At 33.9% G+C, this 25,253-nt stretch overlaps 1 protein-coding gene across 1 annotated transcript in view; it reads left to right on the top strand.

Moving 5' to 3' along the window:
- The first annotated feature begins 22,951 nt into the window (after positions 1 to 22,951).
- The window catches only part of GV1 (nuclear protein GV1), a 49,704-nt gene continuing 47,402 nt past the window's right edge, over positions 22,952 to 25,253 (top strand). The window contains exon 1 of the mRNA XM_028312507.1: positions 22,952 to 23,097. The gene's annotated coding sequence lies outside the window, so the exon portion shown is untranslated. The remainder of the gene's footprint in view (positions 23,098 to 25,253) is intronic.

Genomic DNA, 25,253 nt, shown 5'->3' with positions numbered 1-25,253 from the left:
TTAGAAAATATGCTTCTAAAACAGTTTTTTTTATAAAATCACAAAATCGAATATTTCTTCGAAACTAAACAAATACAACTACTAGTTCCTTCATCAATTGTATACATAATAGTAATATCTAACGATTGAATTAATAAAACAGGGATGTCCGCTTCTAAGCCAAAATAAAACACTGTGCGCCAATACGTATGCGGCGCACACGCACACACTGGCAAAATTCGGCGCAACACCCCGCTAATCCACGCTAAATTTTGTCAATGTGTGCGTGCGCGCCGCATACGTATTGGCGCGCTCACACCGCATACGGTGCGTTTCTATGAAGATGACCTACTCATTTGTATTTACTCTGGTTTGGGTGTCACGAACTATTTGGCGCTGACCATACGATTGCATCTGCTGCTCTACTGCTCTATACTACACACTGTTCCAATTAAAAACGTGCTAAACTTATACGGATGCAGACACGTAGGTACCTACTTATTTATCTAGGTATTGGAAATTATACTGAAGGTAACTTCAAGTCCATTGCTTATTACAGACATCCATTTATTATCTTTTTATTGGTCTGCCATGTAAGAGTAAGTTCGTTGGTTGTCTGCTGACCATAAATTATCGTCTAAGCTAAAACAGTAGTGAGCATGAATACTTGTTTTCTATTTTTGGGAGATCCATATCATTTTATTCAATAGATCCTTAGAAGTATTATCAAGTATATTTTTTGTTAGTTGAAAACAGAATATATTTGCTTAAGGTTCAGCCAAACCGACGCGATCACACGCGATCAGCCGGGCGTGCAGCGATGGCGACCAGACAAATGCATTGATCGCCATCGCTGCACGCCGGCTGATCGCGTGTGATCGCGTTGGTTTGGCCGAACCTTTAGATGTTATGAAGTAGGTAATGTTCGAGTTTCATTATCTGTCTACTCTTAATATTGTAGTGACTCGCGCAGAATGAGATAGTACTACTACATATTGGTATACCAGTTATACCACGGATAGAGCTGTCTGTTGGTTTTGTCCACATGGTGTACGTAAGTCTGCAAAAATTAATTCCTTCCTCGTTCTACAATGTATACAGAATTTTGCGAAGTGTAAAGTTACGACAGAAGTTGTAGGCATGCACATCAATTTGATTAATTATAGCAATAATTAGTAACGCATCACAATTCCACACAAAAACATCTAGTTTTGATTTCCACACAACATGCGAATATTATAAACTCAACAAGGTTATAATATAGCCTCATTACTTATCCTATTTGCTGGATTACGAAATGTTGTTACTTCACTTAAAACTACAAAGTAATTCGAAACATGTCTGAAATGTTACACTTTAAAGGAATGAAAGATTTGGTCAAAAAACTGTAGCGCGCTGATTACAAACGTCGTCATTTTAAAACATTGCACGTATTATCAAAGAAACGGATCGAATGCTAACAAGCTAATAATGAAAATACCTATACCATGAACAGCACATCAGACCATACAGTTTTGTTGCAAAATAGCCTGTAATACAACGAAATAAGAAGCCATTTATTCATCTCAATGCTGTCCTTTGATCATGTTATCGAGATACACTTGGACTTACAACACTTAATTAGTGCAAATCCCCGTATGGTGAAGATAAAGCTAATAAAACCATAAGGTAACTTGAGTTATTGCTGTCTTTACTTTTTCTGCTTGTAAATCACTCAATCCATCATTCTGTCAGCCTACTCCAACTTGGACTATTTGTTTTCATAATCAAGCGACTCAATTCTAATGGAGAATATTACGAATATTTTATAAATATTTTTATCTATGCCAAACTTCACTGGCAACAAAAACAAGTCAGCGAGCAGCTACATTATAAAAGAATGAGTGTTATGAAAACGTAAACATTGTGGGAATAGCTTTTATAAATTATTATTTCTAATAGCCATAGTATTGCTTACTTAATTTTTTCTTATCTTACCAAAATTTTATCAAAAAATAGATGAAAAGAAGTCATCTATTTTTGATGATTGAGATGACTTCTTTGTAAACAAGTTATAAATTATATTGATTTGTATTTTTAATTAAAGACATGCTAATTGCGTCGTAAATATTTTAAAGTCTCATTTGCGTGTCGTATGAGTAAATACAGTTTGTTTATTTAGCACTCAATTAATCCTAACTACGCCTGACACCTAGACCTAACTCCATCATTAGTCAATCTTGGGAATGTCCACCCACCGGGTGATGTGAACCCGATTACATTATTAATATGTGATTATTACAGACTTGTTATAAAACAGTTGTGTAATTCTTATTATTCACTGCTATTTTATTTTGTGCAGCATTATGTGAGAGCTTATTAACTAAGATTGTCTGATAAGTTTTACAATTTACAGTTTGAGGCTCAGCTAATATTTGTTTTGTAATTATGTTATCATTCAAAACTATATATTTTGTTTTATTGACTTATTTGAAATGATCATCGTTTTCTAATTGGTTTATACTTATTTTATACTAGCGGCCGCCCGCGACTTCGTACGCGTGGATCCCGTTTTACCCCCTTCATCTATCTTACGCGGTTTAGATTTTTTCATAGACATGTTTTTTCCCGCTAACTCCCGTTCCCGTGGGAATTTTGCAATATCCTGTTGTAACTAAGCTTTAAGTTTACTATTCTACCTGCATGCCAAATTTCAAGCGTCTAACTTAAGCGGTTTAGATTTTTAATACAAAAGGATTTTCCCGCTAATTCCCGTTCCCGTGGGAATTCCTAAGTATACTATAACCTGTCCAGGAGTATGAAGAATAATTGTAACAAGTTTCGTTAAAATCCGTCTAGTAGTTTTTGTTTCTATAAGGAACATACAGACAGACAGACAGACAGACAGACAAAAATTTTACTGATTGCATTTTTGACATCAGTATCAATCACTAATCACCCCCTGATAGTTATTTTGAAAATATATTTCATGTACAGAATTGACCTCTCTACAGATTTATTATAAGTATTATTTATTATAGTAGGTACCTTACTGTATTCCTGATATTTCTTTATTTTATGAGTATGTGCTACAATACCATAAAGAGCCTATTAATCTGCCTGTCTCAATTTTCTGATCACTTTTCTTATTTCTCAACTTTGAAATTACTCGAATTCTGATTGAGTATTTCGATACTCACCAGGATATTTCACGAGGGCATAAGTCAGACTTCTCTCCTATGCATCAAACGCAACCTAACCTAACATTTGGTGTAGATTCCATCGTCTACTCAATAACTAAAGCAGTTTGTTTGGCAATCGGCGGTGCTCAATATCCCAATAGAAAATAGCTTGTAATAACAGTGGCTCAAAGAGCAGCGCGCACGCATAGGGCTAATCTAAACTTATGCTAGAAACTGAACCCTGAGTGTTAGTCATTAATCAAATAGCCGTATCATTATTTGGATAATTTGAGTAATATACACCGAAGAACAACGATTGCCAATTGTTTTAACTTCCCGAAAAATAAGGCAACGCTTACCAAACCAACGCGTGCGTCGCGTTCTGTCATTTTGGTCCTGTCATTGGTTTGGCTGAAGCTTTTTTTTAGAAAAATTGTACATTTTGGTAATTAAGAATCTATCCTATTTTATGTTCCTATATCGTTAAACTATTTTCAGATCAGATCATGCTTTCTCCTCATGTATTTTGATCACGTAATAAAAAAGTACTGTAAATAGCTTCAGGGGATTCCCTATCCCGGACGGGTCATACGTTTCCCTGAAACTTGAAAAGAAGACTGACACAGTTGTCCTTTTACTTCTAAAAGCTAAGCTCATACTGTTTTTAATAAAAACATTATTTTATTCCTTGGGTGTAAACTGACCCTAAATATTTTGACTCATAATTTTCGCCATAGTTAGAACAAATGAAGGTCCAATTTATTTGATTACCGTAACGCAGCGCTGCCATAAATGATCATTTTACGCTCGTTTCGACATTTGATAACAAGCCTAATAGCACAACATTTACACGCCAAACAATAATGAGTTAATAATAAGGTTTATATTAATACTATGATTATACCATGCTCTATAATCGTATCAAGTGCTGAGTAATGACCTGACGAAACGCGACTCTTCCATATTTTGCATGGCGTGGTATAGAAATCTATGACGCTACTACCTATGTAATTCGAGATCTCAATTGACAAATTAAAGCAGTAAAAACACAGTATGTAAAAATCTAATTTTAAAGCAAATTTAAATCTAGCTATATGTTTTCAGGGCTTCAATGAAAAAAATGCAGTATTTTCACTATATGATGCAGTAAGTAGAGACTACTCGTATATTCTTAACATATATTTTAGTTCGTGCAAACATATGAATTGGCAAACAAAAAGCAGGGAATCGAGTGAAAGCATAATTTACGAACATCATCATTGTTTCGCCATTACAAGTAGGGCTTATTACAAACCGTATATGCACGTAACATATCATTATTAAGACCAAATTCGTGACTTTATTGCCGTATGTAACGTGGATGCACAGACTAAGTACGTCTATACAATGTATATTGGGTTGCTCGAATAAATGCAAGAAAGTTTTGAACTGAAATTTGATGTAGGTAATTACTCGAAAAATAATGACAATCAGTGAATGGACCGCAATATGCTTCAACGTAGCGCCACGGGACAAAGTCAGTTAAGCTACACTTTGGCGCTTCTTTTTAAGTCCTATTGGGCGACTGTGAAAATAAAATTTGCTATCGNATCTATGCCAATCTTAACTGGAATAAAAAAAAATACGAATGAGTGTCATGAAAACGTAAACATTATGGGAATAGCTTTTATAAATTTTTATTTATCATAGCCATAGTATTACTTACTTAATTTCTTTCTTAACTTACCAAAATAGTATTAAAAAATAGAAGACTTCTTTGCCAACAAGTAATAAATTATATTGATTTGTATTTTTAATTAAAGACATGCATTTTTGACAGACCAATTGCATCTTCATATTTAAAGTCTCATTTGCGTGTCATATGAGTAAATACAGATTGTTTATTTAGCACTCAATTAATCCTAACTACGCCTGACACCTAGACCTAACTCCATCATTAGTCAATCTTGGGAATGTCCACCCACCGGGTGATGTGAACCCGATTACATTTATTAATATGTGATTATTACAGACTTGTTATAAAACAGTTGTGTAATTCTTATTATTCAGTGCTATTTTAAATTTGTGCAGCATTAAGTGAGAATTTATTATCTGACATTGTTTGATAAGTTTTAATACAGTTTGAGACTTTTTTTTATGTGACAGGAGGCAAACGAGCAGACGGATCACCTGATGGTAAGTGATTACCGTCGCCCATAGACACCCGCAGACCCAGGGGCGTTACAGGTGCGTTGCCGGCCTTTAAGGTGAAGATACGCTCTCCTCTTGAAAGCTTGAAGGTCGTATCCGTCCGGAAACACTGCAGACGACAGTCCATTCCACAGTTTAGGTAGGTAGAGGCTCAGGTATATTTGTTTTGTTTTATCGACTTGTTTGAAATGATCGTTTCAGCCGAAAGACGTCCACTGCTGGACAAAGGCCTCCCCCAAGGATTTCCACAAAGACCGGTCCTGCGCCGCTTGCTTTGAAATGATCATCGTATTCTAATTGGTTTATACTTATTTCAAATTCCCTTTCTGTATTCCTGATATTTATATTACCTTTCTGTTTTCCTGATATTTGTTTATTTTACGAGTATGTGCTACAATACCATAAAGAGCCTATTAATCTGCCTGTCTAAATTTTCTTACCACTTTTTTTATTTCTCAACTTTGTAATTACTCGTATTCTGATTGAGTATGTCGATACTCACCAGAATATTTCACGAGGGCATAAGTCAGACTTCTCCTATGCATCAAACGCAACCTAACCTAACATTTGGTGTAGATTCCATCGTCTACTCAATAACTAAAGCAGTTTGTTTGGCAATCGGCGGTGCTCAATCTCCCAATATAAAATAGCTTCTAATAACAGTGGCTCAAAGAGCAGCGCGCACGCATTAGGGCTAATCTAAACTTATGCGAGAAACTGAACCCTGAGTGTTAGTCATTAATCAAATAGCCGTATCATTATTTGGATAATATGAGTAGTATACCCCGAAGAACAACGATTGCCAATTGTTTCATCCCCCCGAAAAATAAGGCAACGTTTCAGATCCTTTATTTTGAAAAAATTTACATTTTGGTAATTACCTAATAATGATTATCCTATTTTATGTTCCTATATTATCGTTAAACTCAATTGGCATCCGCAGAATACCAGTGGTCAGGTCATAACGCGCTCTCTGCCGTCACGGTTTATACTGAGCAGATGCCATTTCGGTGCTTGTACTCTGTTGTTTAGTCTTTAAGTTGTTATTTATTTGTAATGTTTTAAATACTTGCATCGAATAAATACTTTTCTTTCTTTCTTTAAACTTATTTCAGCTCATGCTTTCTATTTTGATAATGTAACAAAAAAGTACCTACTGTAAATAGCTTCAGGGGATTCCTTATACCAGACGGGTCATACGTTTCCCTGAAACTTGAAAAGAAGACTGACACATTTGTGCTTTTACTTTTGAAAGCTAAGCCCATACTGTTTTTAATACAAACATTATTTTATTCCTTGGGTGTAAACTGACCCTAAATATTTTGAGTCATAATTTTCGCCATATAACAAATGAAGGTCCAATTTATTTGATTACCGTAACGCAGCGCTGCCATAAATAATCATTTTACGCTCGTTTCGACATTTGATAACAAGCCTAATACTTAGCACAACATTACACGCCAAACAATAATGAGTTAATAATAAGGTTTATATGTATTAAAACCATGATTATACCATGCTCTAGGGTTAATCGTATCAAGTACCTGACAAAACGCGACTTATCCATATTTTTCATGGCGTGGTATGGAAATCTATGACGCTACTACCTATGTAGTTCGAGATCTCAATTGACAAATTAAAGCAGTAAAAACCTAATTTTAAAGCAAATTTAAATCTAGCTATGTTTTCAGGGCTTCAATGAAAAAAAATGCAGTATTTTCACTCTATGGTGCAGTTAAGTAGAGACTACTCGTATATTCTTAATTTATTTTAGTTCGTGCAAACATGATTTGGCAAACAAAAAGCAGGGAATCGAGTGAAAGCATAATTTACGAACATCATCATTGTTTCGCCATTACAAGTAGGGCTTATTATAAACCGTATATTCACGTAACATATCATTATTAAGACCAAATTCGTGACTTTATAGCCGTATGTAACGTGGATGCACAGACTAAGTACGTCTATACAATGTATATTGGGTTGCTCGAATAAATACAAGAAAGTTTTGAACTGAAATTTGAATGTAGGTAATTACTCGAAAAATAATGACAATCAGTGAATGGACCGCTCAAAAAGCAGTACGAAAACCAATTGCACTACGTTGAGATAAAGATGCTCAGATGGGCAGGTGGTGTAACTAGGCTGGACCATGTAAGAAACACACACAGGCAAATGCCTGTGTGTATTTCACTTTGAAGATTCAAAGTGAGACCTATCCCAGCTAAATTGCAGGAGAGCCGTCTGCGGTTGTACGGTCACGTCATGAGGCGACCACCACCCAACCATATGACCAGAAAAGTGCTAGACATCCAAACTAAGCCTCGCGGACGAGGAAGACCCCAAATTACATGGATGTCCGTAATCAATAACGACCTTAGAGAAGCTCAAGTTAACAGTAAGACAACCCAGGACCGAGCCGCCTGGAGATGCATGACGCGGAGGGCCGACCTCAAATAAAATGGGAATGGGACAGGCAAAGAAGAACTGAATGGACCGAAATATGCTTCAACGTAGCGCCACGGGTCAATGTCTGTTAAGCTAAACTTTGGCGCTCTTTTTAAGTTCGTGTAAGGGCGACTGTGATAAAACTGTAGGTACATAGTCGATGTGCTGTCGATCGTTCTCTACNTGCTATCGAACAAGTATTTTACTAGTAAATTAAACTCTTACCCTGAATTTTAAGATGGTGTTAGACAAAATATTCTACAAGTGATAGAGTCTTGTATCGCAATTTAGCGAACCACGCACCTCGTACTCTTCTACCAGAGCATAAAAAAGAATGTTATTTTCTACATAGACGACAATACATAATATTCAATTAATAATCAAACTTTCAATGCAAAATGAACTGTTAGTATTATTAAAATTACGAATAGGTATGCTTGCCCATCCGTGAAATGTTTTATAGCAGAAGATAAAGAAAACTAATTTGCAATAAACTAGGCAAGCTATTTTGTTGTTACGGTGGCTAGTAAAAGTAATTAAAACAATGGTAATTAATTAAAATGATAGACTTTCAATTAAACAAAGAGAAATGAGTGAAAATTGCTTATATAGAAAAACAAACATGGTTTCCATAAATTGTCATTTGCACGGGATTCGGCAACACACAAACACTTAAAAAAGTGAAAAGGTACTTTCCCGACGTTTCCATAGTTTTCATAGGTTTATTATAGACTAGCGGCCGCGCGCGACTTCGCACGTGTTGATCCCGTTTTACCCCCTTAGGGGTTGAATTTAGCAAAATCCCGTCTTAGTGAGCACCTAGAGTTCTAAAAAAACCCCATGCAAAATTTGAGACTCCCTAGCACTTGTAGTTTGATGACATTTCGTGATGTCACTTTTATAGATATAATATAGACTAGTCTGTGCCCGTTATATTTATATATCATATTTTTTATATTTTTGCTGCGGCAGCGAATTTCAGCAGGCATTTGCCCTATTAAAGCTCGCAAATATGTCGTGAAAAAAGGATGTGCGAAAAAGCATTCAAATGTTTGAAAACTTTCTTAAATATTTTATGATTATAAATAAAAGATAGCTTTCTATCAGCATGCACGTCATTACGAGAAAATAAAATTAATTCATATAAATATAAAAACAATCAGCGAGGCGTAATTATTGTAATTATACCAGTTATTTTAGCGTAAAATAGGCGTTAAACTGCAGTAAAACGATAAAAATATTATTTAAAATAATTAGACAAATAGAATTTTTTTATCTCCGTATGTTAATGTTGTCATAAACGAAAAGTAAAAAAAACCTAATTTTGTCGTCTAAATAGGTACCTAATGCTTTTGCCTATACATAAGGGAGAGTCCGGTAATTTGGACCAGTTTTTTCAGAGAAATTATTCAACTTACTATTTCATAGGTATTAATCAACATGATTGTTGTATATTTAGCACAAATCAACAAAATGCGAGTTCAGAGCATCGGTCCAATTTAGCCAACCGGTTCGATAATTTGTACCACAGGGTTACTAAATTGGATTTCAATAAATTTTAAGCCTATAAAAAAACTATGGCAAAATATTATACGATACATTCTTCACAAATTAGGCAACAAAAAGAACAGTAGTTAATAACATAGACAATCGATATTTTTTTACACGTTATCACGATTTTGAGTACAAGTTTGGTAATTCCAATTTTTGTAGCGTACACTTGTACTTAATCTACTTTGCCAGTCTTTTGCTTTCATTTATTGTTAAGTCAAACATTACTATGCTATTATAACATCAAAATATGATTTACTAAAAAATTTTCAAAATCCTTTGGTAAAATTTCATACAACTTGATGTGGTACAATTTAACCGACTAGGTGATAGTGCTATAAAAAAATCTATAAAAAATATAGCTTATAAATACCAAAAACTGTCTAAAATAATTGTAATCCACACTAATTTACGCTTCTAAATAATATTTAAACACTGTGTGATTAAATTTAACAAAATTACAAACTAAACATGCATTGTCAAAAGTTACTTGAAAACAATGAAAAAAAAACTTTTCAAAATAAAACACACGTGACGGCAAAAACCATTAGCCAATATTCAATGATTTTTTTTGCGTATCGCTGAGTGTTGCAATTACAGATATTTAATAAATACTTTACGAAATTGAGGGTGGTACAATTTACCCGGCGGTCCAATATACCGAACTCTCCCCTATCATATGAATGAATATTGAAGATTCGATAGATATAGCAAAATAGAAATGTCTAAGGATATTTAAAAAAAATTGATAATACATTTTTATAGTAGGAATCATGTTTGTAGTGGTTTCGTTCGTTTCAGCCAAATGACGTCCACTGCTGGACAAAGGCCTCCTGGCCAAATTGTAGTGGTTTAGTTTACACGAAATTAAACTTTAACATATTCACGATTATATTCGGATAACTTTCAGTATTCCTCCCGATCAATAGTTTTCTTTGAAATGAAAATCGATGATTGAATTTTTCCTTGCTTGTTTATTATAGTTACTGACAATTGCACTGAAATATTTCAGTATGCATAAACAAAGTCTGATAACAGTACATTAAACAGTAGAAATACTAATAAAAATATTATGATTCAAAGTTGCAACTTAGCTTGTTGCACTACCGATCGCCTTGCCGATTATGAACCATAAAAGTTTCACAGTAAAATTGGTGTGAAACAAACACTGGATGTTGAAATTCAATGTTTGCACTTTTGCAGTTCGTAAAACCTATGTCGCAATTTTATAACAATGTCTAAGTCCCGTAAAATGTTTTTATTGAGCTGTAAAATTAAATGATTAGCGTATTAAAGTTATATGTGACGACTGTTTCTTTTGCTTAAAGAGAGATATACTGTTAGAGAAGTAATACGATATTGCAAATCAAACTTTAAGATAATAAAATAAAATCAATATTAAATCGTATCAATCATTTTAGATGCTAGTTACAATAATGAGGGATGCTTAAGATTAATGTTTAAATAATTTGATAATAAAAATATCTATAGGTAATAAATATTATGGTGTCAACCAATAACATAAAGTAATAGTTTCAAGATCTTCTGACCCGCAGAACGTGATAAATATGTTTGTTTCTTGAAAGTACTAAATCAACGTAGAATAAAAGCTTTAATAGCATATGACTATTATCAGTAGGTGCTATAGTCCCGATTATGATATTGTGAAGTAATGACGTCATATCAAAAGTTTTGAAGTATCTTATGTATCTACCTACGCCAGTAGTCCTAAAATTATAATCATCTAACAATAAATCCATCAACGATACCTAAATCGGACAACTAACCTATTATTAGCGCAATGACTAGTTTTAACTCTGACGGTAGCCGCAAAAAAGTTATAAATATTCAAATTCTCGATACTTTAATACAATTGCGTATGAAACGTGATCTTGGAGGCGCTCCACTTTTTATTGCTTCCTTGTTGTTTATCTCAGTAACTCGTATCGTACATGAAAGGAGTCTGTAGATCGTGAACCGGTTCTCTAGTGATGTGCCGTGACGTTCGTGGAGTCGAATAGTCTTGAGTAAGAATAGAATAGAGTAATGGATGGCTGGAAAGGAGGAAGGAAACACGAAGGCGTGGTTTTTGATGAGATTTTTAAAGTTATGATAAAAAAATAACACGTAATTTATTCTGAAATGGTAGTCCTACTAGTACTAATATTGAGACAATATTGTTTATAGAAATCAATAAATAAATCTTGTTCGTATGTATTGTAGATATTACAAAATTACAAAAAGCTCGAAATATGGGAACTATCTATTAAAAGATTTAAAAAGTTTCAGTATATGGACTCAAAATTGGATCCAGGTCCTTCAATTTTTTTTACTTTGGGACTGAATTTAGTTCATATAGCTTTGTTAACTATGTTTTTATTGTCATTAAGGAACAAGCACAAAATACATAAGTCGGTGGGTAATGATAGCTTATACAACATCATTAGATTTTTTTTTGTATTATTCAAACCAGTTCAACACAACGCTACTGCTCAGAAGCTCGCTCGAGCTTACGAGGCGATGGACCACGCGAGGAGCAACTCAAGGTTACAACTTACAAGATTAATAGCCGTCAACTGATCTTTACTTCCTGATGCTTCTATGTTCCGATCATTGTTTAAAGTAGGAAGAGCCGAAAGCAAACAATAGTCTCTCAGAACTTAGGTTGATGACCACCTTTCCTTCTAAATCGTGGTATTTTAATCAATTTGATCACGTTCATGGTTTTCTCAAGATAAAGTTAATGTATAAACGTTTTGTCTAACAAAGGGTACCTTTTGTTTAGTGTAAATGATGATTAAATAACGAATTTTTGAAAGTAGACTAATTTAATTGAAAAAGACTTGTAGAAACTAGAATTTTTCAGTTAAATGAGAACATTTTAGATCTTGCTCGTTTTGTAAAAGGTTTCTATTGAACAATTCTACCTAGTATCTGTAAATGTTATGAACACAATTCTTTTCAACTCAATTGGCTCTTATCATTATGGCTGAATAAATATCGGATAAATAAATATTCATATCAAGCAATAATCAAGCAAGTTTTCAAAATTGAATTTATGTTTATTAATGAAACAAGGAAGACATTCCACTGACAGTACGTTCCCGTTATAAAGGGAAATAACTGACTNAGCTGCCTCTTTTCTTACTACTTCATACATGAGCTTATCACAACCTCTTTTCAACTGTCGAACATCAATACACCATAATATCATACTCCCATACACGGTTGTTAAAACCTGTTCTGACATACAAGCATCAATGCGAACACCCACGTAGTTAGAATTCCACTTTACTTCTCTGCGTAATATGTGTTCACATACGACACCAAAACAGAAGCAGGTAAGTATACAATACATTTTTTTTAATTTAAAAAATAATGCTCACAAAAACATCAAAACATTACAAAACCTAATTGCGGAGTTTTATAATTAAATTGTTAACGATTCGTTATCCAAACAACAGGATACTCACATTCGTATAAACTCATATCCATCACAAGAGCAATAAGCGTTATGAATCTTTTGGCGCCCTCCCACGGTGGCAGTCAATCAATCTGAAGCCTACCGAATTTACGCACGACCACCGAAACTTGACCTTTAGAAGACACGACATACCTTAAAAGTAGAGCAACTCTAGCAAAACAAACAAACGCATCATAGGCCGGTGTAAACTGGTCGCACGCACATTATGAAAGCAAAGGCGTGTTGCTAACAGCCGCTTCGCATATCCTATTTATCTTATACACAGACTGCTTAGCATTATAGAGAGTGCATTATGTTCACAAGTATACCTAAGCTTTGTCCAATTAACTAACTAGCCTTCGAGATATTATTATTATTTGTACGCATAATTATGTGCTTTGGAACTCACGGGTCGGTACGGTCGGGTAGTTACAAATCCAACACGTAGAGGCTGTTTTAAGCACAAATAATCAACAAAGTATGAAAGTGGTGTACGAGTACAAGTTGGATTTAGTGACATCATGGGATGTAGTCAGAGAACATCCCCAGCATGTGCACAGCAGCACCTATTGAAGTTATCGAAAATGGACTGTAAAGTACTGGTCTATGGATGGAGAATATGGATCACTTGCCTGGTTCATAGTCTCGGGCTGAAAAAATGGTAATGACTAAATGAGCCAGCAAAGCTCATTGCGTTATGGGTTAATTAATGCCAAAAAAAAATCAAAGCCTCTTTCTTTCATCTACCTACTGTTGTAACATTAAATAGATAGGTACTTTAACGTTTAGTCGTATGACCTGAAACATTTTAGGACAGACTACAAGTTGGTTGCCTTCAATACAAACTATATTTCATTATTATCACTAGACCACGATCTCTTTGTCGTTTTATTTTTATAGTATGAAAGCATTGTCGCTTGGTTGGCACATAATTAAACAAAAATACCTGTATTTCTTTTTGTTTCATAAATTATTGCTTATCTATCTGTCAGTCTATTGGAGTAATTGGTCTTCAATCTCATGCCAGTTGACCCGAAGTTGACATCGCTGCAATGAAAATTTATGGTGCAATTACTCGTAAGAGCCGTGATAATTAAATTAAAATGCTTGACGTTGTTCTATTACACAGCCGAATGCAAGAGCAGGCAGGTAATTCGTGGGCCGTTCATGGGTAATAGTTTTAGAAGATGCTTTATGAATGTACTGGTGAACGTGGTGTATGTTATGTCATTAACCATTTGACACAGATTGTTGGTAAAGATGTGCAGCTATTTTTATAAGGCCCTAACTTACATCATCATCATTTCAGCCGTAGGACGTCCACTGCAGAACATAGGCCTCCCCTTACATTATCGTTTTGAATTATTGTTAAAGTTGTATGATTTCTTTATAAAATATGTGGGCTTGTTTTTGATTGAATTATTTGTAGATAAAGATACCGTGTCATCATAGTAAAAATAATTAGACATAATCTTTGAACGATTCTACAAAAATAAATCAATTAAGCCACCAATACAAACAGGGTGTAAAAGATGAAAATAGTTGATGCATTAAAACGAGCGGTTTATTTCACTTTTGTACAATGGAAAAGAGTCTCAATAGTCAGTACCTACTCAATACTCAATTAGTTATTACATCCATAATGTTACACATGTGATATGGTTTTATTTTAAGATACAATTATTGATCCTGTCGGTATTATGGAGTGCGAGTATGTTGTATGTAACTATATTGAGGAAAAACTAAAAAGAGAAACTTTGCTTTCATATTCTCAGATCCTTCTTTCTCACTTTCTCACGGTTAAGATTTTATCAACCTGTGCCTTACACCTTCTATTCACTGTAGATTACTCACTAACTGTACACTTCACAAATATTATTCGTTCATACCATTGACACGTCTTATTATGTATCCACTTATCTGATGAACGATTCAATAGAATTGTCGTAATCAATACCAAAAGCGGAAAGCCATGGCCGAATCGCATCAAGATTTTAAAAAATCAAATGGCGCAAGTACACTATTACGGAAATTGATTTAGACGTATAGTGTAAACACGCACATCGGTTGGTTTCGCCGAGTGTAGGCCATACTTCGGTGTGCGGGCTCGCGCTTCGTCTCGGTAAACTTTCAGTATAGTGTATTTGCATCAAAAGACAAGTGCAATCGAAATGTATCTTCTCAGATGTCTCTACAACCTTGCTTCGATACAAACGTGACTTACGGGGGCTCATTGTATGATAATGTATGACAGAACATAATGACAGACAAATTTTAACCTCCCATTTAATGCTAGGCGTTTATTTGAGTGCATTGAATTTATTATACCCCGAACTACTCCGCCCACTTGACGTTAGTAGCTGAATTAAGTCATTGCCATACATAATAAGTTTTATTTTGTCTCTCCGCAGTTAGGAACCATAAGCTTTATTGAATTATTTCAGCTAAGTATGAAGAGAAGAAAGAAAAAATATACCTAATATGATTTTTCTTTATTATTTTTCTCCTGTTGTTAAGCCGCCGGTATTTGATAAGACTCAATCGGGCATCGGATTAACCAGGTACATCTGTTACCAGCTCAGTATTTGAAATTTAGAGGAGTCTTGATCTTGACACGTAGTAGAACTGTAGGTAAAGGACATCCTTAATCCACTATAAATATAATATAACCCTTATAAAATATGGCCACATTACTAGGTACACTCAAAATGGCTTCAGTGCAATTTTGGATTCACAATAAGCTTTATAAGGCCACCAGATTGGGTAGTACATCACCGTAACCTAAATAGACTAAGGGATTAACATTAATTAAAATGTACTATTTACTACACTAGGTTATGTAAAACTGTAACCGTGTCCTTCGCCTAGTAATCCGTTTAAATTGAGTACGATTCAGTTTCAAAGTGTTACGCTTTGGTAGCTCAAGCATAAATAATTGACTAATTTTATTTATTTAACAGTATTCAGCACTTTTTAAAGACCTTCTGAAACTTCATTGAACTGTTCGGAACGTCATATTATTATCATTTATTTTACATTACAAATAAACTTAATATTTAAATCAAGTGTTGAATAGTAGCAATTATTGATCTTAAATGAATCGTGTTGTGAAGCTCCTTCATTTCTAGGTCGAATTAAAAGCAACAAAAGCATTGAAGCAAAAAATAACATTCATATTTATAACGCTTGCATTTGATATTGATATGCTTATCATAAATTAATATACAGCATCTGACTGCCATAGCAAATTGATATTTTTATTATTCATGCAATATGCCATAGATAAATCATTCAATAATCGCCATACATAGGTGTGTACAGCTTACTGGCTGCAAGTTCTTGCTTAACCATCTTGTATTGACAACGAAGGAACCCTGCGCAGTGCGTTTGACACACTTCGCCAAAACGTACACGATATGGGTGTTCCTTTAATGACAGTACAAAAAATACACGGCGGTTATTTACGTTTCGATGTTGAAAATCAGTGGAAATTGCTATCTATAAACATTTATTCACAATTTATCTACTTATACAGGGTGTTAGGTAAATGGGTATATGAGCCGACACTAGCCCATGTTAACGTGGGCATATAAAAATGGTATGGTGAAGTCAGACATTTGATAATAATATCATTTTAATTTTTTTAATTTTCATACAAAATAAATTTTATAAAATCCGATTTGTATGAGAAATAAAATAATTAAAATGAAGATATCAATTTTCTGACTTTACCATACCATTTATATGACCATGTTAACATGGGCTAGTGTCGGCTCATATACCCATTTACCTAACACCCTGTATAATATATAATATGAGAAAATTCAAGAAATTTTGTAATAATAACGAGGTAATAACTGACCGAGTAATTACACCAAGCTCTGAAATCACAATGATAACCAGATTAAACAGAATCTTGAAAGTGAGTGATTGTTAATGAATTAAAATTTTTCAAGTTCTTCTACAAAAAGCTAACGATGATCATTCAGCCCTTTAATTTTATATTTTCACAACCCAAAGGATGATTGTATGTCTATATGTCATGGTCTCTAGTTAGAAGACCTCTTGTATGCCACAAGAGGAATGCAAGAATGCAGATGTACCTACCTGTACGGATTTTAACGCACGATTTTTTTAACATGTGATGTATTTTACTGATACAGATTGAAGTTACAAAGAGAAGCGTGACGTGGGGCGTGATGCTCAGTATGGCATTGACACTATAATGCGAAGATGAGCTTAGCAAGACTAGTTGTATAAAGCTCATAGCAGACTTATCAACTCTGAAAGGGATCAACACCGTATCGCCTTTTGCGAGCTGTCATCGCCTTCAGCGCGCTGTCAATCGCGAGGCGAGGCGTTTACGTAACGGTGAAGATAAGTGTGCGTTGCAGTATGGAGTTTCATATAAAGAATACTGACCGCCTCGAGTTGATACGGTTACAAATTCAAATTCAAATCTTTATTTGCTTATAGACTTACTTACGACCCTTTTCCGAGTTGATTGGTGGGCTACGTCCTTAAAAGTGCGTGTTGTATACACGACAGCACATCAGATTACTATTTTCGATGCAAATATCACCTCTATTACAACTATTTAAGATCCTATAAAGTTTAGCTTGATATGCAGTCGTCAATCAATACCATTAAAAGAAGAGGCCATGGGAAAGCTTTGGAATGTGTTCGAAACATTGTACTTTTTTCTATGGAGTTTGATAGACTTTTGACGTTTATTAAAGTTAAACTTACATTGGCTATTTACTTAATTGGTACTATGGAACATGTATTTCAGATGTAAATGATGAGCTGTGAAATCATTCTAAAGGATAAATAAAAACAAAAATTAAATGTCAATCACAAATCACAATTAATCGAAAATATGGAAATTGTTTTGTGATTATGCCTTATAATTGACCCTAATTAAGGATGAACAATTTTATATTGTCGGTGAGTGAAACATGGTTGAACAATTATTAATTGATGTAATGTAGAACATTGCTCAATGTTGTGGTAAACCACGCGTTTTTACGTAAAAATTCCATAACTAACCATACCCTGCTAACGTATGATTAGCAGATTATGCATTGACTTCTAAATTAACTACTTTAATACCGCTAAAGAAAGATGTGAGAACTAAAATAGCCTAGGAACCTTAAGCTATTAAATAAAATTAAATAATCTAAATAAAGTAAGCAAAGTTTTTACTATGGTTACAAAGATACAAAGGATATAAACATGCTAATACTTATACTTTTTTTTTAAATACATAAATATAGATAGAAAACACCCAGAACAATACAAACGTAATAAGTTCAATGTTTGTACTGTACGGAAATCGAAACCACAACCCCTGGCATAGTAGTACAGTACGCGAACCATGACAATAACGATTAGGAAATATTGATTTATTGAAATGATGGAAGAACTTCCAGTTTATAAGTATCCTTCTCGATTTCCTTAATACCGAGGGCCGTAATCATCAGCATGTTTTTGTGGACTATTTTGTGCAATTGACCTCTATCTTCGGTTGAGTGAGGAGAATTGCTGGTTTTTGTCATATTATTTGATACTTGATGGGGATTTTATGATGTTTTTTTCTTCCTTGGACAAGGCACAACACAATAGTATCTTTACATAGTGAAGATTTAGAGGAAAAGGTAGATTCAAGAAACATAGAAAGTGCTGGTAAAACTTGTCTTTAATATCCATCCATAGGTCCAATGGACTCCAAGCGAGTTAGTTTGTCATATTTCGGCAAACATTGTGTGTTCTAATAGCTTCCTAGCTCATCTGCACACGCACAGACCATCCACGCGAATAGTAGTGTAAGTATTTAGGCGTGACTAAATAAAAATTAAAAAGGAAAACATCTTTTTTTTTACCACAACGAGGAACCTCTTGGCCTGTATCTCACCAGATCTTCCAGCTGAACATGTCAATATTAATTAATTAATGGAAACATCTTGGAATTGCTGCCTATTTGTTATACTACAGCCATTGGTTTCTGGATCAATGGCCACGTACTGTGCCTTATTTGGAACCAGGACATTGTGTTGTATTAACTTCACGCTTTCACAAGACATTCACGACAAGTGAGGAAACCATGCCGATAACGGATAAAATATGGCCGGGCATGATGTGCATCAGTCTACAGCTACACTTTTAACACTTGCCTGCATTGTATAATAAAAGAGTTCGTAATGTTAAGAATGCACTCGTTTTGAATTCGAATCGGAAAAGTTTGTAAGTATTTAGTAAGAATAATAAGCTTTTCTATGAACTGCAATATCACGTTTTGTTTCCAAAGGGAAAACTGTGTTTTTAACTGATAAATCACAAGTAATAGAAAGATCTTTACGTAATTGTTTAAAATATGTTCAGCGTCTCAGCGGAAAGTTATTTAATCAGAATTATCTTTTTAGTTTTTGTTTCATATAGCAAGATCGTTTAGTAACTATTTCTATTGCCATCGATAAAACTACGGGAAAATTCGCCATTTTCATTTCACTTCTACAACTCGTATTGTGTCGTCAGGATTTTCCGAATTTTGGGCCCTATAACTCAAGATGGCGGTTAACGCTCTGACCTCACGAGGTCAAAAACTTACATTTACAACTAGTTTACACTTAATCAATACAAATTGAAACATTTTACTTTCCACCTTTTGTAGGGCAAAGCTTCTCTTTTGATTGGACTTTAAGCGCATACAAAAACCCAAGTAACCCCAACATGAAAGAGTTTAAACCTTTTGAAGATTTTTTGTTTAAACATAATTAGAAAATATTTAATTTATGCAACTGCCCTTATAAGATAGTGTCCAGAACATACATTTGAAAATGTTAATGAGTCGCTCGCTTCTTGAAGAATGAATGCGCTATTTCCGTAAACAGAGTGTACAAGTAAGATTTCTTTGTTGTGAAAAATAAAAGTTGACAATCTGGTCCAGGGTTTGTTTTGCTGCGCAGCTGGCCAATGAACTGCTTGTTTTGATATTTAAAACTTGACCAGTTATTTTTTTCTCATCGTGACATCGGGTTTGCGTAGCAGAGTGTATTAATAGCGCAGGGGACGTTCTGCCACAAAGCATGTGTGTAAATTAGTCACAATTTATACAATTTATACATTTGGTGACAAATTAACGCGTTCACGTTCGACGAAGTTACTTTTAATGTTTGTGACATAATAATAATAGGACTCATCGTGCATGATATAAGCAAAATGTGTTAGTATTTTAGATTTTGGCTAATTTGAGGCTACATACCTCTATCATGAAAATGATCTAAGGTTACAACCCTAGAGTTAATGGTGCCAGGTAATTGGTGTGATAGTTGAAACATTAGTGATTGTTATATAATAAGTAAAATGCACATTATTTTAAATTAGGCATATGTAATAAGTCCCAGAGCAGTCACGCGGCAAATGTTAAATGCAAAATAATATCTTCTATACTATATTATACTAATATTATAAAGCTGAAGAGTTTGCTTGTTCGCTTGAACGCGCTAATCTCAGCAACTACAAAAGTATCATTGTTTAGAATAGCCCATTTATCGAGGAAGGCTTTCGGCTATACATATAGCAAGTTTTCGTTCAAAAAATCTGTCCATAACCACTTTCTCCAAATGTTATCATCTTCATGAATGGTTTCTGTTTTAACTTATCGTCATCCATCATTATATCTATCATCTTAGTATGTATTTATTTATTATTATATATATTTATTATATTATTTTATATATTATTTATGTATGTGTTTAAGTAGCTTATTTGTTTTGCCGTCGCTTTGTTTTATTTAATTTTTGTTATACCGCCAAACTAATTTTTCTGCATAACCCAAAGGTAAACTGGATGAGAATGCCTTATGGCATTAAGTTCGCCTAATGTTAATATTTTTGGCATTGAAGTATAAATAAATAAATAAATAAATAACATCACCCTACAGCCAATAGGGGCAGAGCAGTAAAGAAAAATGTTGCATAAATGGGAAATATTGTACGAAGTCGCGGGCACAAATAGTCTTTCATAAAACGTGCATCAATAAACAGAGGAGTTTCTTAGAATCAAGATAATCGAAGCTAATGAGGGGCAATTTGTACAAGTCTTGAATTGTATTGGTACGTGCCGTATTATTTATGTAATGCTGATTGATAAGGGAGATAAGGTATGCGAATGACATAAGACCAATGTCTTTTGCAAAAGACGAATGAAGACTAATATATGCTTTATTGGACTTACAGTTTGCTCTATATTCTTATAACCGGTCTGTAATGTTTTCATGGACAAGACCTAACTTTGACTTTGAGATTGACTAAAACCATTTTTATCAGTTTTGAGTATCCTACTACAGTAGGTACTACGGTAATTTGTAGGTTAAAAAGCCTGCCCTTGAACTCTACCGAGATTGCTAAAAAAGAGCCAAAACCTGCGAATTCCAAGTTTGTGGTCTAATTGTTATACTTAACTAGCGGCCCGCCCCGGTTTCGCATGGTTGTAATGGATTTTCCGGCTTTTCTCTTTTATAATATGCATGTTTTATACCTATAAACCTTCCTCTTGAGTCACTTTATCTATTAAAAAAACCGCATCAAAATCCATCGTGCAGTTCTAAAGATATAAGCATACAAAGGGATAGACAGCGGAAAGCGACTTTGTTTTATACTATACTGGAAAAAATACAAATGTTTTGCCAGTCATGAATGAAAATAAATAGGTACCTTTAAAACCAATGTTTCAGAATCAATTTATATTATTTACTCTGATTAAATGGTTGCAACACATAAGAAATCACAGTAATTAAGTAGTGCAGGTACTGTATGTAATAATAATTATTAATGATAAACGTTATTATTGCAAATACGTTTGTGAGAAATGTAATAAAAAATCAAATGACCTAACAAATGGCAATGCCAGATTTTGTATGGAAAGTGGCGTCTTTTTTTTTCGCGCGGCCATCTACCAAACTTTGTTTTTTGATTACAAAATAGTGTAATAAACCAAACTTACTATGGTGTGTATACCTCTTAACTCAGTCTGAACTGAGTTACGAGCATTAGAAGTTTGATGATTTTCATACTAGATTTGCTTTTTGTGCGCAAGTTTTGTAAGAAATTGCTAAAAACAGAAACACGCCAATTTCCGGCATTGTCTTTTTCATAGAGTTCGCGTAACAGAAAACTTTGATAAGTCGACTGTTATTCTGTTATGCAATTTTTAAGTATAGGAAAAGGTGAAGAGAGGAGTATAATTGGATGAGTATCATTAAACTGTTACCTTTTCAACAAGTTACATAAATTGGTATTTTAATTCAGTGAACTACTCAACCGTTTTGACACCTGACAGGGCCTTGCGTGCTGCTTCGTAAATATTATGGTTGGGCTTGTCATGGTGTTGGCGTATGAAGGTATACATGCCAAAAGAACAGCAAACAAAATAATACTTTATTTTATTTTATTTTATTATAGTTCCCTGTGTAATACATACTAAGGAATGTGCGTTTAGATAACTATCTCAAAAATGTGTATAATATTGTTTTTAAGGTAGTCAAATTTAATATTTTATGGCGAATATGGTGTCCATGTTTATTACTATTATAGTTCCCTGTGTAATACATACTAAGGAATGTGCGTTTAGATAACTATCTCAAAAATGTGTATAATATTGTTTTTAAGGTAGTCAAATTTAATATTTTATGGCGAATATGGTGTCCATGTTTATTACTACTTTATTTTTATCTAACTTTGATTGTTTGCACTTAGGGTCAAAGACTGAAATAGTTGTTGCAGACTGTAAATAATCATGAACGACGTTAAATATTTCTTTACTTGCAAAATGATCAAATAAACTGTTTCCTAGCATCTAACTCAGCAAATTGTAGATAAATATACGAAATTAATTTTCAATGTGCAGCAACAAATCGTTCCAATTTGTGTAAAACAATGTGCTAAACTTATGTCTGCATGAGTTTTAATTAGTTTAATTAAGAGTTATGCGATGATGCAAGCATCGTGCTGAAAATTACACGAACATTTATTTATATGTTGTGAGAGGCTTCTGAAATTATTTAAAGGTCAGTCGGATGCTGCGACTAGTGTTGTCATACTGCCGTTGTTTTATATCCATGGTAATCGGCACTATCGTTATCGGGCACTGTTTTGGTTGCGCGAGCGCCGCCTCAAAGCAGTTGATGCCTGCGCGTCGCGAGGAAGACACCGCTAGCAGACGCCTGAGTAGTGCTAACAAGTGAAGTGATCGAAATATTACGAGTGATTCTATACAGTTTTGAACCTCCGGTGATTTTATTAAAGGGTGCGTGCTCACTTTTTATATGCTTTTGTGTGCGTTTATGCAGTCGTGTAGAAAGAAGCTTCTTCATGGCTATTAACTTTTTAATGGTCGAATCAGAAATCTCAAAATTATTTCCAAAATTACTTATGCAACGTAATTTTAAGAGGTATAGCTTTCTCTGCATAACATAATGTTTATAAAACGAATGCGAAATCGTTGCCCGTGACGGATATTTTATGTCAGACATCACAAATGTAATGGCCTTACATCTGGGCACATAACATCTTATTAAGCGTTAGAAGTGCGTTTTTCCAGCACGTTGCGGTTTTTGAGTCGAAAAATTGGGCCGTTAATTTGAATGCATGGGAGATAGTGTTGTCACTTGTCATTGCGAGAAAAGTTTTATTGTTTTATCCTGTCGCTTGTTTATTTTAATCTCGATGATTGAAAACAAGTGACTGTTTTGAAATTACAATATAGTGGTAATATTTAAGGAATGAATTAGTTTTTTTACACTGATATTTTGGTTTAGATACTGTAAAATTAATTTTTAATGTTAATGTTCAAAATCGTGTTCTAATACAAACATATCCTTTAATAATTATAGAGATGCTATTATTGTTTGATGTTTACAAAATACTCAATAATTGTAACACCTACCGTAACCTATATTATGTATTTATTACTTCAATGAACAATTGAAACATTTTTAAATGTACACTAGAAATTATTGTTTATTTTTTACAGGATAAAAAACATTTTCCTTTGACTTGTGAGTACATGAAAGCAATTATTTTTACCTACTTTTTGGAACTATAAAGGTACTTAAAATAAAATATTGGCACATTAACATAAAGTACTTAGTTACTGAACCGAAAAAAAATGTTTACTTAACTGAGATTTTTAACGCAATGTTTGTTTAAAATACACTTGTAGTTTTGTAGGGAAATGGTCGTTTATATTTTTCAAATAATTTAAATAGATTAAATTAATTCTCAAAAATCGTCAATTATGAATGCTAACCAAAATGTCGAGCCGTAGTCACGATGATTATTTACTTCCTACATTTTAATATAGGTACTAGATGGAATTTTAAATGCTACCTGAAGGGAAAGTACCTACTCTTAATACTGTAAACAGAAAATTTTACTAAAAGAAAACATTCCTTTATTTTTAAAAAGAAACAGAACTGCATTCAAAGAAATTTCAAATTGTAAACTGCAGATAAAAAACACGATGCCTATCTGTAATAAATTATCATCATCTCATTATTTTGGTACGTCACAATTTATGAATTACATAACAATATAGAGTTCGTCGCTTTAAACTCTTTAGCTGTCGTATTAGAGTCAAAATTACACCTTTAGATAGAATCATAGACACGATCTAAGCCCAAGTAATTGAATATTGTCCGGCGAATAGTCATGAAGTGAATGACCTCAAATAATGAAGTTCGATTCTTGTGGAATAAACAATAGTTAAGTATCACACGAGACTATTTCGAGTGAACCTATGATTTGGTTGTAAGAAGAAGTCCTTGAAAGGGTTAACAATTTTTTTGGATTGCGATAATTATTCTAAAATAGGTATGAAGGAAGTTATAACTGTCGTTATAGACTCTATAATTTAAAGAAATCGTAAATGGAGTCGTTTTACACACAAAATTGGAAAGCACGTGAGAACATATTACGAACGTTAAATTTTTTTTTTTCACTCAAGGATTCGCCGCGGAATTTATACAATTTTCACAATATTTAATATTAAAAAGGTGAATTTTTAAAGCCATTATGATATTTTCTTTTAGTCAATATTTCGCTTATAAAAATTAGAGTAGGTGGTGCATCAAAATTATATCCAGCAGTAAGCTTGGTGCAGAGTGCCAGACTCTGAATCTAATTCATTTTGGCATTGGAAAAATTCATTCTCATCTCTTCCGCGCGATAATCGCATGCTACACATTCAAATTCAATAGCAATAAAATTGATTTTGGCGTGCGTCCGCTCCGGTATACATAAAATCAATCAATTTGATACACATCTGTATTATAATGTCATTATCCGATTATGAACTAAAGAGGCCGAATGAGACAGCCGTATTTGACACAATAGCTGGATTGATTTTTTTAGGGTTTACTTTTCAGCCTAAATCCGTTGCCTTTGTGTTGTGATACATATTTA

The sequence above is a fragment of the Ostrinia furnacalis genome, unplaced genomic scaffold, assembly GCF_004193835.3.
Source record: "Ostrinia furnacalis isolate ACB-3 unplaced genomic scaffold, ASM419383v2 OfSCF3968, whole genome shotgun sequence".
In the NCBI taxonomy this organism is placed as follows: domain Eukaryota; kingdom Metazoa; phylum Arthropoda; class Insecta; order Lepidoptera; family Crambidae; genus Ostrinia; species Ostrinia furnacalis.
This window is presented reverse-complemented; position numbering and strand designations above follow the sequence as displayed.